The sequence below is a fragment of the Anastrepha obliqua genome, chromosome 6, assembly GCF_027943255.1.
Source record: "Anastrepha obliqua isolate idAnaObli1 chromosome 6, idAnaObli1_1.0, whole genome shotgun sequence".
NCBI classification, from domain to species: Eukaryota; Metazoa; Arthropoda; class Insecta; order Diptera; family Tephritidae; genus Anastrepha; species Anastrepha obliqua.
This window is the reverse complement of record NC_072897.1, coordinates 9,297,048-9,314,103: the sequence shown is the minus strand read 5'-3', so window position 1 is coordinate 9,314,103 and position 17,056 is coordinate 9,297,048. Positions and strand designations below refer to the sequence as shown.

The 17,056-nt window shown below is 40.1% G+C and overlaps 1 pseudogene; it reads left to right on the top strand.

Moving 5' to 3' along the window:
* Nucleotides 1-623: 623 nt before the first annotated feature.
* LOC129250096 (jerky protein homolog-like) lies at nt 624-2,304 on the top strand (annotated as a pseudogene).
* The last annotated feature ends 14,752 nt before the right edge of the window (nt 2,305-17,056 follow it).

Below are 17,056 nucleotides of genomic sequence, written 5' to 3'. Positions count from 1 at the left end.
GACAATATTGGTTCGAATCTCGGGAAAACACCAAAATTAAGAAAAAGTTGTTTCTGTTATAATAGCGGGCAATGGCAAATCTCCTCATAAAAGAATATCTGCCGTTCGGGGTCGGCTTAAAACTATCGGTCCCTCCATTTGTGGAACAACATCAAGACCCACGCCATAAATAAGAGGAAGAGCTCGGCCAAACAACCAAAAAGGTTGTTAGTACCAATTATATATACAGCGCACGCTCGATAACGTGAACGCTCTAAAGCGTGAGCACCCCAAAACGTGAACATACATTTTTGTGCATTGACTACTCTAGACCTTGAACAAACACAAAAAAGCTCTATAACATGAACAATAAACGTTACAAATATTTGAATGTAGTTTACATTGGTCTCAAGTAATTCTGAAATCGGGGAATCCCCTAATTATAAAATAAGCATTTTATTCGTAATTGCATGTAAGGAGTAAATTATTTCAGTCGAGGCTTTGGTTTTGTAAAGAGTGTTTCATCTTATGTTTTCTGGTGAAAATGAGTTCTAAAAAACCCGTGTGCTTGACATTAAAACAAAATGCTAAAATTCTCGGCTTTTAAAGAAAAGACAAAAACACTGCATGCAAATTTCAAGCTAATGAAGCAAACTTCTTCGCGAAAGATGGATGGCTCCAAGGATTCAAGAAGAGGTATGGTATTCGTCTTCTTAAAATATCAGGCGCAAAACTGCATTCGCAACCTCAGCTAGTGGGTCCGTTTAAAGAAAACCTTAAAGCTAAAATGACCGAATTGGAGTTGTGCAACGATAATGATAATGATATAATGCTGATGAGTCGGGGTTATTCTGGAGACTTTTGCCAGAGAAAACGTACGCGTCTAGCTTGGAGAAGAGAGCGCCAGGGGTAAAGTCCGAGAAGCAGCGAATCACGTTTTTATGCTGTTCAAACGCCACTGGATCCCACAAGCTTAAGCTTTTGGTAATTGGAAAGGCGAAGAATCCACGCTGCTTCAAAAGCTTTCAGTGTCCCACCGACTATAAGAGCTCGAAATCCGCCTGGATGACGTCGGTTATTTTCAAGCAATGGTTTCATGAGTCATTTGTTCCACAAGCGAATATTCCTTTTAAGTTTTGTTCGATTTTTAAGGTTAACTGGTTGTTTTTTAAGATTACATCGTTTTTAAAGGAGAAAGCCTTACCAATTAAAGCTCTCCTCCTAATCGACAACGCTCCTTCTCACCCAAATGAAGCTGAACAGAAAACGGAGAATGGGCAAATTTCGACAATGTTTATGCCACCAAACGTTACTCCCCTCATTCAACCGATGGATCAGAATGCAATAAAAATCACTAAGTTGCATTACAGAAACAGCCTTCTAGCTTCAATTGCAGCGACAAAGTCTGATTTGCTCGAGTCGTTGAAAAAAATTAACTTAAAAACAGCTATAAATCTTTTGAATGCGGCTTGGTTTCGTGTTGGTGAAGCAACATTAGCTAAGTGATGGAACAGTATTTTAAATTTTGTGGTAAACAATGATGATCCCGAAGATAATGTTCCGTTGGCGGTTTTAAAAGAAAAATGGCAAGCTGAACTTCACACCTTGATGAGCAACACCGTCGATCTCCTTAGTAGTTTAAGTCCTGGGGTTCGTTCGTGTTCGCAGATTTGTTCAAAGATATGTATGTGGGTTATTGTAAAAACTTTTTTTTATTATAAATTTCAGGTTGAATTCACGTTACCAGTCATTCATGAATGGAACGAAGATATCGAGGAGGGCAATGCAGAAGACGATCATCAACAAGAGGACGAACCCCTTGATGACAGCGTATCAGAGCAACTGGAGAAAATTAAGCCGACTGAAGCAGTTGAAATTTTCAACTAGGCGTTAATATAGGCTGGTCATGAAGACGTCGATCAAAATGATATGAGTGTGCTAAAACGGTCAAACAGAAGATACAAAAAATGATGAAAGCCATCCTATGACTTAATTTTCAATTAATATGTAACGAAAACAAGAATAAAATGTGAATTTAAATGTGAAAAAATATATTTACTTAGTATTTTTAGGCATTCCAAAACGTGAACACTTTGTTAACGTGAACTGCCTAGGTTTGAATGAGTTCACGTTAACGAGCGTGCGCTGTATATGTATGTGTAACCATAATTGATGTTCCTTACTTACGCTAAAAGCAAAAAACGACTTGACCAATTTTAATCATTTTGTTATTTGTTTGATCTCAAGAACAACTAGAACAAGTAAAAATCCGAAATTGATAATTTTGTACTTAAATAGAAATCACCACTGGTTGATTACTGCTAATATGTAAATGGCGTTTTTCGCAGACTTATCGCCTATTCGTCACTTCGAATACTTTTGTAGTTTTTTAATATTTTTAGAAGATTTGTTCTACTCAACTACATTGCTCAATACAGTACTATTTAAATTTTCAATATCAAATTAGGTTTTTCTTTAAATATGGTATTATACATGGCAATGGTGTATGGTATTATACTATAGGGTTTTTCAGTAAGAGCGCTTCAACTTTTGAACTTTTTTGAATAAAACACAAACGGTTTGACTTTTTTAACAAATTTTTTTTTATTATCGAGTTTGAACATATACATTTAAGTATGAAATTCGATTTCTTTTGCATGACCACCGCGTGCACGTTTTACGAAGTCCAATCGTTGAACCCAATTTTCGACCACTCTTTTGCATAAATCGGCCGAAATTCCAGCAATTTCGCGTTCAATATTGGCTCTGAGCTCATAAATCGTCGCCGGCTTGTTACTGTAGACTAATGACTTCACATAACCCCAAAACGGGACGGCTTGTTAAATGGCTTGCAATCGTTGCTCAAGTGTGTAGCGTTCCATGATGAAATGTATACTAATGAAGTTTACAAATGACAAGCGAAAAATAAAAAATATTGCGTCGTTCGCCCTCCCTATCGGAAAAAAGTTGAAGCGCACCTATTGAATAACCCTATATATGTACACTGTCCGTTCATTATTTTGGAGGAAAATATGTAAAATGTTTGTTTCGTTCTGATGAACGTGTTTCCTGATTTGTTAGGCGCAGTGTACGGTATGATTTCTTCTACTCTTTTTATTAACCAGAACAAGAGATAGGAGTAGTATAAAACAAAACAAAAGTACATATAAGTATTTTGTATTTGCAATTGGAACCAACAACAAAGAAACAAATTAATTTTACGTTAAGACCACCTTCTTAGTGATAGCGATCTGGTGGTAGCTAGGCTTGGGCTCAACAATTATAATTATTGGCTGGCATCCGCCTATTTCGCTCATGATCATGTTGAATTACCGCGACATATTTTGAAACAGACGATGCAAGAAGCTATTGGGATGCTACGCTAACTCTCACCACTCTTTGTAGAGAAGTAGCGATGTAAATGAAAGGGGTGAGTTACTTACAGAATTTATCCTGGGTACTAGGTCACTCATTTGTAAGATAGGTGAGGAACCCACATTTGTTACTAGAAAAAGGAAAGAGGTTTTAGATATCACATTGGCCTCAGATGTGATCTCCACCTTAATAGATTGCTCGAGTGTTAGTAAAGAAAACTCGTTTTCAGGTCATATATTTAGTTTAATATTTTGGACTCCCTACCAGTTCCGATATTTCCGTTATGAAATCACTAGTTGAGCCGCCTATGCAAAGTGCAGACACAAGCACCATTCTCAAACAAATAGTAGAAAAACTTTCCAGTAGCTATATTATAATTAAACGCTTGGTGCGACCTGTCAAATAATCAAGAACAGAGGTAAACAAAAACCATCTTGGTGGTCGCAAGAATTACATACGCTTGGGAAAGACTGTAATAGATTGCTTAACCGGGCATAAAGATAGTCTCATAATCTATAAAAGTGCTCGAAAAAGAGCAAAATAAAGTTCGTGGCGAATAGGCCCTTCACAATGGGTCCAGTGCGTCCGTTGCGGCAACGAATTTGACTGAGAGCAAAAAGGAGTATGTGTATTTGAGTTGTTTTTGTTTTAGCAGTAATACAAGCCCTGTCAATGTAGTGTGTAAAGGTCCAGAGGGAGAGGGCTGTGAAAATGTGGCTAGTGTCGTGCGGGGTGCACCACCACCGCCTATCAGGGGATGTAGTAGCCGTTGACGCTTGGTGGCGGGAGCAACATGAGGCCACATACCATGTGGATCACTCTTTATACGAGCTCTGAGACGAACTGTTTGGAGCAAGATTACTGCATGGAATTTGTCCTGTGACGTAAGAGGGAAGGTGATAAATGGTTCACTGGACAAGGATAGTTTTCTGGGGCGGCAGCCCTTGGTCTGGAAAAACCCGAGTCATTCCCATAACATAAAACCGGCTGCCATGGCGCCACATACGCCGTTTCAGTAGAGCTTCAACGAATGCTTGATCCGACGGTACCATGGCTAGTGGTCGTCTTAATAACTCTGGAACGTTTGATTGATCTTTCCATAAAAGTGGTCACAGTGGATGCTTTCCATTTCAATTCAACAGGGCTATTCGCGACATGTTCTTCAATTACGATGTAACTCAAATATGTTGCTCTCTGGTCAAAATAATGAGACACGTATTTTTTTGTTCGCCCGAAAAAATTTTGTTTCACGATTTATCGGCAATTTTGTTTTTTTGCTCAAAATCGATTTGCTTCCTGTTGTATCTTAAGATCCAGGGGGAGCAAATTAAGCATAGCATTTAGGGCATCACCAGAGGTTGTACTCATGGCACCCGTGATGCATAAACATACACTTCTTTGCAGCCTGTATAGTTCCCGGATTGTGGACTTAACCATTCTCCGTCGCCACCAGACCACAGAAGCGTAAGTGATGATTGGTCTGATAAGTGCCGTATATATCCATAGGACCACAGCAGGTTTCAGACCCCAAGTTTTGCCAAAGGCTCTACGGCATTGCTGAAAAATCTTCTATGCACGATTCACCTTCAGTGAAACGTGTGTCTCCCAAGTCAGCTTCTTATCCAAGATTACTCCTAGATATTCAACTTCGTTGGAAAGGACAAGTGTCACACCTTTCAGTGTTGGAAGACTGAGTACATCCAATTTCCGTTTTCTCGCAAACAAGACTATGGTTGTTTTGTTCGGATTAACGGAAAGACCTTGTCTCATATACCAGTCATCGATTTTGTCAAGAATCCTCTGCACTTTCGTGTAAAGCCTCCTTAAGGCTTTATCCGATGTTAGCGCACAGACGTCGTCCGCATATGCTTGGACGTGAAAGCCGAGTTCCTGCATCTCCACTAATAGAGAGTCTACGACGAAGCACCACAGCAGCGGAGAAAGAACACCCCCTTGGCTACATCCTTGCTTGGCCCTGACTGTGATTTGTTCGTCACTGCTCCCACCAGCGGTTAACAGCCTCTCAGAGAGCATGGAATATATCCATTTTATAATGGCTTGATTAGCTCCGTGTCGTTCGGCAGAAGAACATATCGAGCCGAAAGTGGCATTATGAAAAGCCCCCTCAATGTCCACGAACACGCCCATTGTGTATTCGTCAGCATCCAGCCCAGTTTCAATCCTGCTAACAAGATCGTGTAAGGCTGATTCACATGATTTTCCACTCTGGTAAGCGTGTTGATTTCTACCAAGTGGACTTCTCGGCAATACCCCCACTCGAATATGTTTCTCCACCACTCGTTCCAGACTTTTCCAACATGAACGATGTCAAACTGATTGGTCTAAAACTTTTTGCTAGGGAATAGTCATCTTGGGATGGTATATAACCAAATGCAAGACAGGCTGTGAAGATCCTTTTCAGGGCCTCAATCAGCCTGTCTCCTCCTTTTTTAAGCATTGCTGGATATATTCCGTCAGGTCCAGGGGACTTAAAGTTCTAAATAGGAAGATAAGGAAAACTTTATCGATTCCCTTGTCACTATCCGACTAGCAATATACCAGCTGTACCTAGAGGTTCCACCGTTGCCACCGTCATTGTTCATGCCACTCTCTGCTTCAGAGAGAGTTCTACTACCCGGAAAATGGGTTTCGAGTAGAGCATTAAACGTTTCCGATTTGGAAATGGTGTATGAACCATCAGGTTTTCGAATGGAATCCAGCCTTACTGAGCGGTCTAAATGAAGGACCTTACAAAGTCTCGCTGTTTCCCTCATTTCTTCGACGTTACTGCAGAAATTTCTATAGGATTCAAGTTTGGCTTGCCGTACTTTTTTTCTTATATTCTCTCTGTGTAAGTCGATGATCAGCCCAGTCCTCTTCTGTTTTGGTCTTCAAGGCCTTATTAAGAAGTTTCCTGGACCGTACACGAAGCTTCGACAGTGCAGGGTTCCACCAAAGAGCCGCGTTCCCCTGTCTGATTTGCCTGAGTGGGCACAGTTCCCCAAAGCAATTGATTAAAGTACTTTCAAATTTCTTAGTAGCATCTTCAATCATTTCTGCTGATTTGAGTTTTTTCAGGTTTGGTAATCGCTCTGTTACAAGCTCACCATACCTGTCCCAGTCCACATTTCGAGGATTCCTACCGGAAGGTATTGATATTGTGTCAATTCCCAGTCGGAATTCGATAAGACGATGATCAGAAAGAGATTCGTCTTCCAAAACTCGCTATCGGTTGATTTGATTTCCAACTGACCTATTGGTAAGTGTTAAATCAATCACATCTTGTCTCCTTCCGGTCACAAAAGTTGGTTTGTTACCAGTGTTCTGAATGACCAAATCGGATGACAGGATAAAATACAGTAACTTGAGACCTCTGGGGTTGCATTTGCTGCTTCCCCACACAATGTTCTGTGAATTTGCTTCACAGCCAACTATTAGCCCCAGATTATTGGATTCTGCATACTTGACCACTTCTCTTAGCTCCCTCGAAGGAGGTGGCTGTAAAGAGTCGTAGGGTAGGTCGGCCGAAACTATGATAGCTTCGACACTGTTCCCACTCTTCAAGTACTTTATCTTTGCAACAACTCTTTGCAATATATCTCCAGAGCATAGCTCTTTTAACATCGTGTCTTCGATCAACCTCGGCATGATAATACATGCTCGCGGTCTCACATTCCCTTCACAATGAAGTAGTTGTCCCCACGACATAGCACCGACACCACAGATACGCTTGTGACATACCCATGGTTCTTGTATTAGTTTTATGTGTGGGTCTGTTTGCAGTTTTGCATGCCTACGGCACAAGAGAGCCGTAGACGCTTTGCTATGCTGCAGATTCATCTGTGTAAATATTACTTCAGTCATGAGACTGAGTATATTTACGCTTTGTCCTCCACCTTATCCTGGACACGGAAGTGGACTCGCCCCAGATGTAGGTGAGGACGGCACCCGTACTTCGACTTAAGAACCTTGAGGGACCCAAGATCGATACCCAGTACCAGGTGAAAACCCTGGTGCACGAGTATACTCTCCAGAGAGTCGTGTCAAGATGCTTGTTCTGAACACGGATGCGTGTGAGGAGTTCTGCTGAATTACAGGAAGGACCCGGAATCGAAACACTCGCTCGTACCAGCCTTTCTTTGCTACTCTCAACAATAATGAACTTGCTGTTTTCGCAGGCTGGAATCTTTGCTATCGCTTTTTCCAGCCATCCTCGGGAAAAAGCATTGGAACAGTGCACCTTTACGATGCCGTCCACCACGCTTTTCCCCTCGAACGTCGGCGCGTCTTTCGACTCACCGATAGCTTTCCAAAGATAGCTGTCAAGATAGTCTTGTTGCCCTTTGGACAGTAGACCGTCTTGTTTGTCGGTATGTATCTCCACCGTCATTGCCTTTGCTGCCATTCTCGCGAATGATTCGCCAGACGTTGACGGAAGAGTGTCATTCGTTATTTTTAGTACTAGAATTGAGTGGGTTGACAATATATCTCGTCAGATAAACTGCTTGCGGTTTTTTACCGATGGTTAAAAGCTTGACTATAAAGTTGGCTTTGATGTCTATTGTAAGAAGTCAAAAGTAAGCGTTTCGGCTCGTCTTCCTCATCATTGTAAAGTATCTCAGGCTTTAAATCTAGCCATTAATAATGTAGCTATCTCTTCTTCCTCTTAATTGGCGCGATAACGCGTTTCTGGCCGAGTTTAACAAAGCGCGCCAGTCGTTTCTTTCTTGTGCTAACCGGCGCCAATTGGACACACCAAGTGAAACCTTCTCCACCTGATCTTTCCAACGCAGAGGAGGCCGCCCTCTTCCTCTGCTACCACCAGCTGGTACCGCATCGAATACTTTCAAAGCCGGAGCGTTTGTATCCATTCGGACGACATGACCCAGCCAACGTGGCCACTGGATCTTTATTCGCTGCGCTATGTCTATGTCGTCGTAAAGCTCATACAGCTCATCGTTCCATCGTCTGCGATATTCGCCTTTGCCAAAGTGCACAGGTCCAAAAATCTTACGCAGAATCTTTCTCTCGAACACTCCAAGCGTCGCTTCATCGGATCTTGTCATCGTCCGGATCTTGTCATCGTAGCACTTGTGGGCAAGAGAGATTCTACGTTGGATTTCAAGGCTGACATTGTTATCGGTGTTAATGCTGGTTCCTAAATAAACGAAGTCTTTTACAACCTTGAAACTATAACTGTCTACAGTGACGTGCGTGCCGATACGCGAGTGCGCCGACTGTTTGTTTGAAGACAGGAGGTACTTCGTTTTGCCTTCGTTCACCACCAAACCCATTCGCTTTGCCTCTTTATCCAGTTTGGAGAAGGCAGAACTAACAGCGCGGTTGTTAAGGCCGATGATGTCAATATCATCGGCATACACCAGCAATTGTACGCTCTTATAAAAAATTGTGCCTGAGCGATTAAGTTCTGCGGCTCGTACGATGCTCTCCAACATCAGGTTAAAGAAATCGTTTGGTATCAAACGGCTCGGAGAGGTCCTTCCCAATTCTGACGGCGCTGCTGGTGTTGAGCAACGTCATCTTGCATAGCCGTATTAGTTTTGCTGGGATACCAAATTCAGACATAGCGGCATACAGGTAACTACTTTCCGTACTGTCGAATGCAGCTTTGAAGTCGACGAAAAGATGGTGTGTGTTGATTCTCCTTTCATGGGTTTTTTCCAAGAATTGGCGTATTGTGAATATTTGGTCGATGGTAGACTCTTTCCAGGTCCAAATCCACACTGATAAGGTCCAATCAGTTGGTTGACGGTGGGCTTCAGCTTTTCACACAATACGCTCGCCAGAACTTTATAGGCGATATTTAGAAGACTAATCCCGCGGTAATTGGCAAAGATTGCAGGATCGCCCTTCATATGGATTGGGCAGAGCACACTTAAATTCCAACCGGTAGGCATGCTTTCATCCGACCATATTTTGCATAGAAGCTGATGCATGCACCTTACCAGCTCTTCGCCACCCTGTTTGAATAGCTCAGGCGGCAGTCCGTCGGCGCCCGCGGCTTTGTTGTTCTTTAGCCGTGATATTGCTATTCTCACCTCGTCATGGTCGGGTAGCGGAACGACAGTTCCGTCGTCAACGATTGGGGTATCGGGATCTTTACATTCTCTGTGACAGGCGCAGCTGTCACTGTTTAACAGGCTCGAGAAGTGTTCCCTCCATAATTTAAAATTGCTCTGTACGTCAGTCACCAGTTCGCCGTCTTTGTTCTTACAGGAAAACGCCCCGGTCTTAAAATCTTCTGTAAGCCGCCGAACTTTCTCGTAGAATTTTCGGGCATTGTTCCTGTTGGCCAGCATCTCAAGCTCCTCGCGCTCACGTATTTCGGCCTCTCGTTTCTTCTTTCGGATAATACGTCTATCTTCCTTTTTTAGGTCTCTGTAGCGATCCCACATGGCTCGCGTTGCGCCCGATCGCAGCGTGGCTCTATAGGCGGCATCCTTTCTTTCAGCAGCAGCATGACATTCCTCGTCGTACCAACTGTTTTTTCGGGCTCGCCGGTATCCATTTTTTCTTCGGCGGCGGTACGTAGGGAACGAGAAATGTTGCTTCATTGCTCGTGCATGCCGGTTTGTTGCTCTCAGTAACAGTAGTCTCTGAGAGTAGGAGTGAGAGTCGAGTGGCGAATCTTCTGGCTGTCTGTTGTGATTGCAGCATTTCGATGTTGAACATTCTTTGCGTAGGTAGATGTACGTTTTTTGCTGCACAGAGGCATGAGGGTAGTTTGGCTGTAACAAGGTAATCCATCTATCACAACATGATCGATCTGGTTTCGCGTTTTTCGATCAGGAGACAGCCAGGTAGCTTGGTGTTTGTTTTTATGCTTGAATCTGCTGCTGAAGACTACCATGTTTCGGGCCCCGGCGAAGTCGATCAGCCTCTGTCCGTTTGCGGATGTTTCCTTGTGCAGGCTGAATTTTCCGACTGTGGGACCAAAAATTCCCTCCTTGCCCACCCTGACGTTGAAGTCGCCAAGCACGATTTTTGTGTCGTGGCGGGGGCAGCGCTCAAAGGAACATTCCAAGCGCTCATAGAAGGAATCTTTGGTCGCATGGGCGCAATCCGCGCTTTGATGCGGATTATTGCGAGACGCTCGTCTACCGGAGTGAACGACAGTACTTGGCGACGAAGTCTCTCTCCCACAACAAAATAAATTACATGGCAGCTGTAGTAGACGTACAAGGTCCTATGGTTTTCTTACCTTGCGCCGTCCATCGTATCTCTTGGATGGCAGTGATGTCAGCCTTTACTCTCACGAGGACATCAAACAGCCGGGCAGAGGCACCTTCCCCATTAAGGGACCGGACATTCCAGGTGCATGCCCTCAAATCATATTCCTTATTTCGTTTGCAGGGGTCGTCATCAGTAAAGGCACTTCTCATCCGAGGCTTTGCAGTTCTTTTCATTGGGGGGGATTTTTAAGTGGCGGGTCCATAACCCAGCGCACAACCAGCTATCCTGGAATGTTTCGCCTTCCACGTTAACTCACTCCCGAACGGGTGTTCGGAAGCTACCCAGAGGATACGTGGGCTAATCCCGGACGTTGTGAGCTGCTTGAACCATATGCAATGTAGCTATCTGGTTAGGTAAAAATATGGATACCTTTAGAGAAGTCTAAATTTACTCCGATAGCCAAGTAACGGTTAAATCTCTTGTTGCGATTGTACCTACTTCCATCATTGCTCGCCAATGCCGGGCATCTCCTAACGTGATGGTGGAATATTTCCGCAAGTATTTGATATGGACGCCAAGGCATAGTGACATATCAGCGTATTTTAAGGCAGACAAATTAGCGAGAGAGGGCACTACCACTCGCCTTCCTCTTGATAGGAATTTTGTAGGTATACCCCTCTCAACCTACTGCGTCTTACAAGTAACATTGTCATTTCAGCCAACATGAGATGGGTTCATAGTCTGGCATGAAATGCTTCAAAAAAATGTGGGAAAAATGGGACAACAGGCGCTACTTAATCGGCGTGCTCAAAAATTGAACGTTCCTCATTCTGACTATTGCAGAAGTTGCAAGAATGGGGAGGAGGAAGAGTCTGCCATATATCTTCTTTTTTACTGTCCCGCGTGGCATCACACTAGGTTTAGGTACATTTCCTCATCGTCTTCGAATGATTCTGATAGCCTTAGGGATATAAGTGTCCGCCAGATCAATGTATTTGAATTTGAAACAAAATGGTTTAACGGGAAGTAGCAGATAAAGTGATACTATGGTAACACAATGGATTGGCAACGTTTTAGATACCGAATGCCACTTGTTCTTACCTACTTACCTAAGACCGCCAAATCAAAAATGTCAATTGCAAAATACCTAAGTTAAAGTGGCAGAATCATATTGTAGTTTACTAGTATCGCAAGTGTTCGAAAATTTGACAAATTCAAATTGAACTATGCAAAGTGATAAAATAATACATTTTTATTCAAACCCTGGTACCGATCCATAGAAATGTTTACAGATTTTGAAATTTCCGTTGATTCGTTTATTTTGTACACACCCTTTTCCAATACCTAATGCTTTTCGCTATAAGTATGGCATTGCTAATTTATATAACTGTATGCAATTTCAGTTCCTTAGCATAAGCGGTTCCAGAGAGAAGCTAGGTGAAGGTTTCAATTTGTATTGCATCATAAGACAGATATTGGTAGTTTATACAACTGTATCAAATTCCTGGCGGCCGCCGTAGCCGAAGGGGTCGGTGCGCGACTACCATTCGCAATTCACAGAGAGAGCGTCGGTTCGAATCTCGGTGAAACACCAAAATTAAGAAAAATATTTTTCTAATAGCGGTCGCCCCTCGTCAGGCAATGTCGAACCTCCGAGTGTATTTCTGCCATGCAAAAGCTCCTCATCAAAATATCTGCCGTTCGGAGTCGGCTTAAAACTGTAGGTCCCTCCATTTGTGGAACAACATCAAGACGCGCACACTACAAATAGGAGGAGGAGCTCGGCCAAACACCCAAAAAAGGGTGTACGCGCCAATTATATATATGTATATATATCAAATTCCTTTTTCTTTGCTTTTGTGGTTCTAGAGAGAAGCGACATACCGAAGTTTAAAAACATAGATGTAATATTCACGGATGAGTCTTCCTATGAATAGTTGCTGGTGGTAATCGACAGCTTCAACGAACTGTCAAGCATCCAGTGAAGGTTCATATTTAGGATTGCTTCTAAGAAAAAACATTTGGCTGTTTATTCGTGTTTACTACCAACTGGAATGCAGTTTTGATGAATAAAATTTACCAAAAAGCAATATTACCATCAGCTTCAAAGAAGTTTGGGAGAACTAAACAATCTTGGATTTTACAAGAAGACAGCGATCCGAACCATCGAAGACGAAGATGTGTATAGTGAAAACATCAAAATGGAATTGAAATATTGGACTTGCCTTCACAACCACCTGATGCCAACCCTATTGAAAATGTTTGGGCAATAGTTAAGAAAAAATTGAAAGGACAACAAATATGGACGTTGAAATAATTATCAAAGCAAATTTGGCTGTTGATAAATAATAATTTAAAGAAGGAATGTTGTAGGAATTATTTTTTTTGTAGGTATTGTAATTTCATGGCTTTATTTTATTGTATACCAAGTTACGCTGTCTGTTGGAACCAAATATTGTCCATGTTTAGCTAATTACAATAATTTTTGGAAACAATAATTCAGTCAGCATGGCTCGATAGGGTCTGCCATTCATCGTAATGGTAGCTCCTTCCCAATTTTGAAAGAAATAAGGACCGATGACGCCGCCAGTGCTCTATGAACTTCACGAACAGATATGTTTTTTCTTCAAAGTAAATTTCCACAATTTGGAAGAATTGTTCTCGCATTAAACAATTCATGACGATGCGTCGAACCTTACTTAACAGAAATGTCAACACGATTCCTAATTGTCAAACCAAAGTTATCGATATCGATAGTTCTCATGCAGCCAAAAAAACATCCGATAGTTTTAAGTATTGCTGGCCACGCTTGTATTAGGCATACTGTGTATATGTCACATTCAAGGGGGCAAACATGAGTCAGATGGTATAAGTGATGAGACTACTGACGTCTCAGCATCAAAATACTTGGCAATTGTGGTTAGATATTGTAATAGAACAAGCTTAAAATCTTTAGTTAAACTGACCAAATTTGATTCTTATACAAATTAATAAAAATGCTTGATAAAATTTTATTTTTGCGTACTGCGCTGTTAGTCGCTTGATTCACATTTACATAATGCCGTACTATTACTCGAGACAAGGCAACCGTTTTTCAAAGGGAAAATTGTGATTTGAATACTGGAGCAGAACGTCTTCGTAAGCTATGACTCCCTTTACCTTTTCGAATGCACGTAGCGCATCACATCCTCCTCACGTAACTCCTTCATGTCCGTTTTCACCTCGGAGATATTTTGTCAATGGCTTTACGATATTAGCACAGTTTTTTACAAAACGGCTCGATAAACCGAAAAATAGCCGCAATGCGCGTAGAGTTTTTGGAATTTTGTAATTCAATATATTAATAACTTTATTTGGGCATGTCTTGATACCCTTTTGTGAAACCAGAAAACCTAAAAACTGGACTTCTGTTTTAAAAAATTTTGATTTCTCTGTCGAAACTCTCATTCCAGCTTTTTCCAACTTAGTTAAGATTTTATCGATATCTTCCAAATGCGATTTTTCATTAGAGGAATAATTAATGATATCATCGATATAAATGGGACAACATTTTTCGATATATGTGACCTGGTCTATGAAAAGGTACCTTACGTGCCAACAAATAATTTTTCACTTTTTTGTTGATTCGAATAGTGTGTGAAAGGCTATTTAAAATGGTGAAAACCAGAAAGTCATAGATGCTTTCCATTTCAATTCAACCGGGCTATTCGGGTCATGTTCTTCGATTTCGTTGTAACTCAAATATGTTGCTCTCTAGTCAAAATAATGAGACATGTATTTTTTTGTTCGCCCGAAAAAAAACTTTTTTTAAGAGTTATCGGCAATTTTGTTTTTCGGCTCAAAATCAATTTTTTTTAATTATATAAGAATTTTTTTTTTAAATGCCCATAACTTAGTCAAAACTGAACCGATTTTAATGATTCTGCATTCAAATGATCGTCATTAATTACACGAACGACTTCATGTAGAAACAATTGCAAAAAAGTAGTTGAATATTTTTTATTTAGCAAAAAAGAAAAAAATTGAAATTTTTTCGAAATTCAATATTTCAAAAAGTGTATTTTTTTTATAACTTTTTCCAAATCAAGAGGACACCTCAAACTTCAATTGAGGTGAATGCCCTGTAGCTAAAATGAGTGGTTTTTGAGTAATGAATTTTTGAGTAAAAAACCTGTTTCGCACTTTTTGTTTTTTGGAAAATAAAAAATATTCAACTGCTTTTTTGCAATTGTTTTTACATGAAGTCATTCGTGTAAGTAATGACGATCATTTTGAACCCAGAATCATTAAAATCGGTCCATTTTTGACTGAGTTATGAGCATTTAAAAAAAAAAAGTTCTTATATAATGAAAAAAAAAAAATCGATTTTGAGTCGAAGAACAAAATTGCCGATAAATCTTGATTTTTTCGGGGAACAAAAAAATACATGTCTCATTATTTTGACCAGAGAGCAACATATTTGAGTTACATCGAAATCGCAGAACATGTCCCGAATAGCCCGGTTGAATTGAAATGGAAAGCATCTATATTAGAATTTTTTTTTAAATGCCCATAACTTAGTCGAAAATGAACCGATTTTAATGATGCTGAATTCAAAATGATCATCATTACTTGCACAAACGGCTTTATGTAGAAACTATTGCAAAAAAGTAGTTGAACATTATTTATTTTCCAAAAAACAAAAAGTGCGAAACAGGGTTTTTACTCAAAAATTCATTACTCAAAAACAACTCACTTTAGCTACTGGGCATTCAGCTCAATTGAAGTTTGAGGTGTCCTCTTGATTTGGAGAAAGTTATAAAAAAAAATACTCGTTTTGAAATATTGCATTTCGAAAAAATTCCAATTTTTTTCTTTTTTGCTAAATAAAAAATGTTCAACTAATTTTTTGCAATTGTTTCTACATTAAGTCGCTCGTGTAAGTAATGACGATCATTTTGAACCCAGAATTATTAAAATCGGTTCAGTTTTGACTAAGTTATGGGCATTTAAAAAAAAATTTGTATGTAATTAAAAAAAATCGATTTTGAGCCGAAAAACAAAATTGCTGATAGCTCTTGAAAAAAATTTTTTTCGGGCGAACAAAAAAATACGTGTCTCATTATTTTGACTAGAGAGCAACATATTTGAGTTACATCGAAATCGAAGAACATGACCCGAATAGCCCGGTTGAATTGAAATGGAAAGCATCCATAATTTGCTTCAAAGTTTGTTAAAAGTAAAAGGAAAAACGAACGACAAACAGGTACGTTGTAAAAGGTAAATTCGATCTTATGTCTCCTTACTTCTACATCCTTTCTTTGATCATATTTCTTCCGTTGGGCAAGATTGGAATAAACACTTTCTAATTCTTCATTACACATCATTCCGGCTTCGATATGACTTAGTATTAATAAATCGAGCTCATTTTTTGATAACTCTAAACAGTTGTTTCGCGTACTCTCGATCATTTTTCGTGGTACAATTTTTTGGCATTTGTTAGTACAACAATTGTTAGAGAGAAATTTGGTTACCAGCTCCTGTTCCTCTTCACCCACAGTAGATAAATCTATCTTAATGAAAGCTTTTTCCATATCATCTTCTGAATGAGTCAAATATAGTTCACCATCATCATCGCTATTCGAACTAACATCATCGTCTTCATCGTTTTTAGGAAAATATTTACTGTAAACGGCACTAAACTCCTCGTCAACACTCATTTTTCACTATTTTGTGAACAAAAGACTAACAGAAATGATTACATAAACGTAGTAACAGAAAAGCCAGGAAGTAGAATAAGGAGACGTAACGCAGCTGTCAACTGTAAAATTGCCAATTTGGCATCATATTCGTAGTCAGTGGCTTTAAAAACCTTTACAAACATGTGTCACTTATTTATAGTTATTGTTGCTATTTGGAAAACTTAAATTATTTTTTCTATGTTTGGAGCGCCATCTTAGGATTAATCAGACGTTTAACGCTAAAATATATATAACTTGTCTTTGGCAACACATTCAAAAAGTTTAGATACAGCAGATAATTTGGAAATGGGCCAGTAATTTGCAGTATCGCTTTTACTACTGCTTTTGAAAATTGAAGTGATTGAAGTCACGGACCAATATTGAGTCAAATCTTTGATCTCTTGATACATATATAAAATCCTCTAACTTCTAGTGGGAGCATAGAACGTGTAATGGTAGTGTATGGGAGGTATCCAACTATGTGCTTTCATGCGACATAAATATTTAAATAAAATGTTTTATATAAAAATCCTACAAAAATCAAAAATAGGCAAATTAACATTTTTCCATAGCATCAAAAGTGATACATTAGCAGAGAATCTTAATTGAATGAGAAGGCGCGAATGTTACTGTTAACTATTTTTAGTTCAATTGAGATTTGAAAGGTTTGTAGTAAGGGATTTTAGAACATCGACTTTACAGACACCACACTGAGTTTTGCCCACACGAAAATTGAAAACACCACACATCTTTCACCGACCCTATTGACATGTACATACACATTTGTA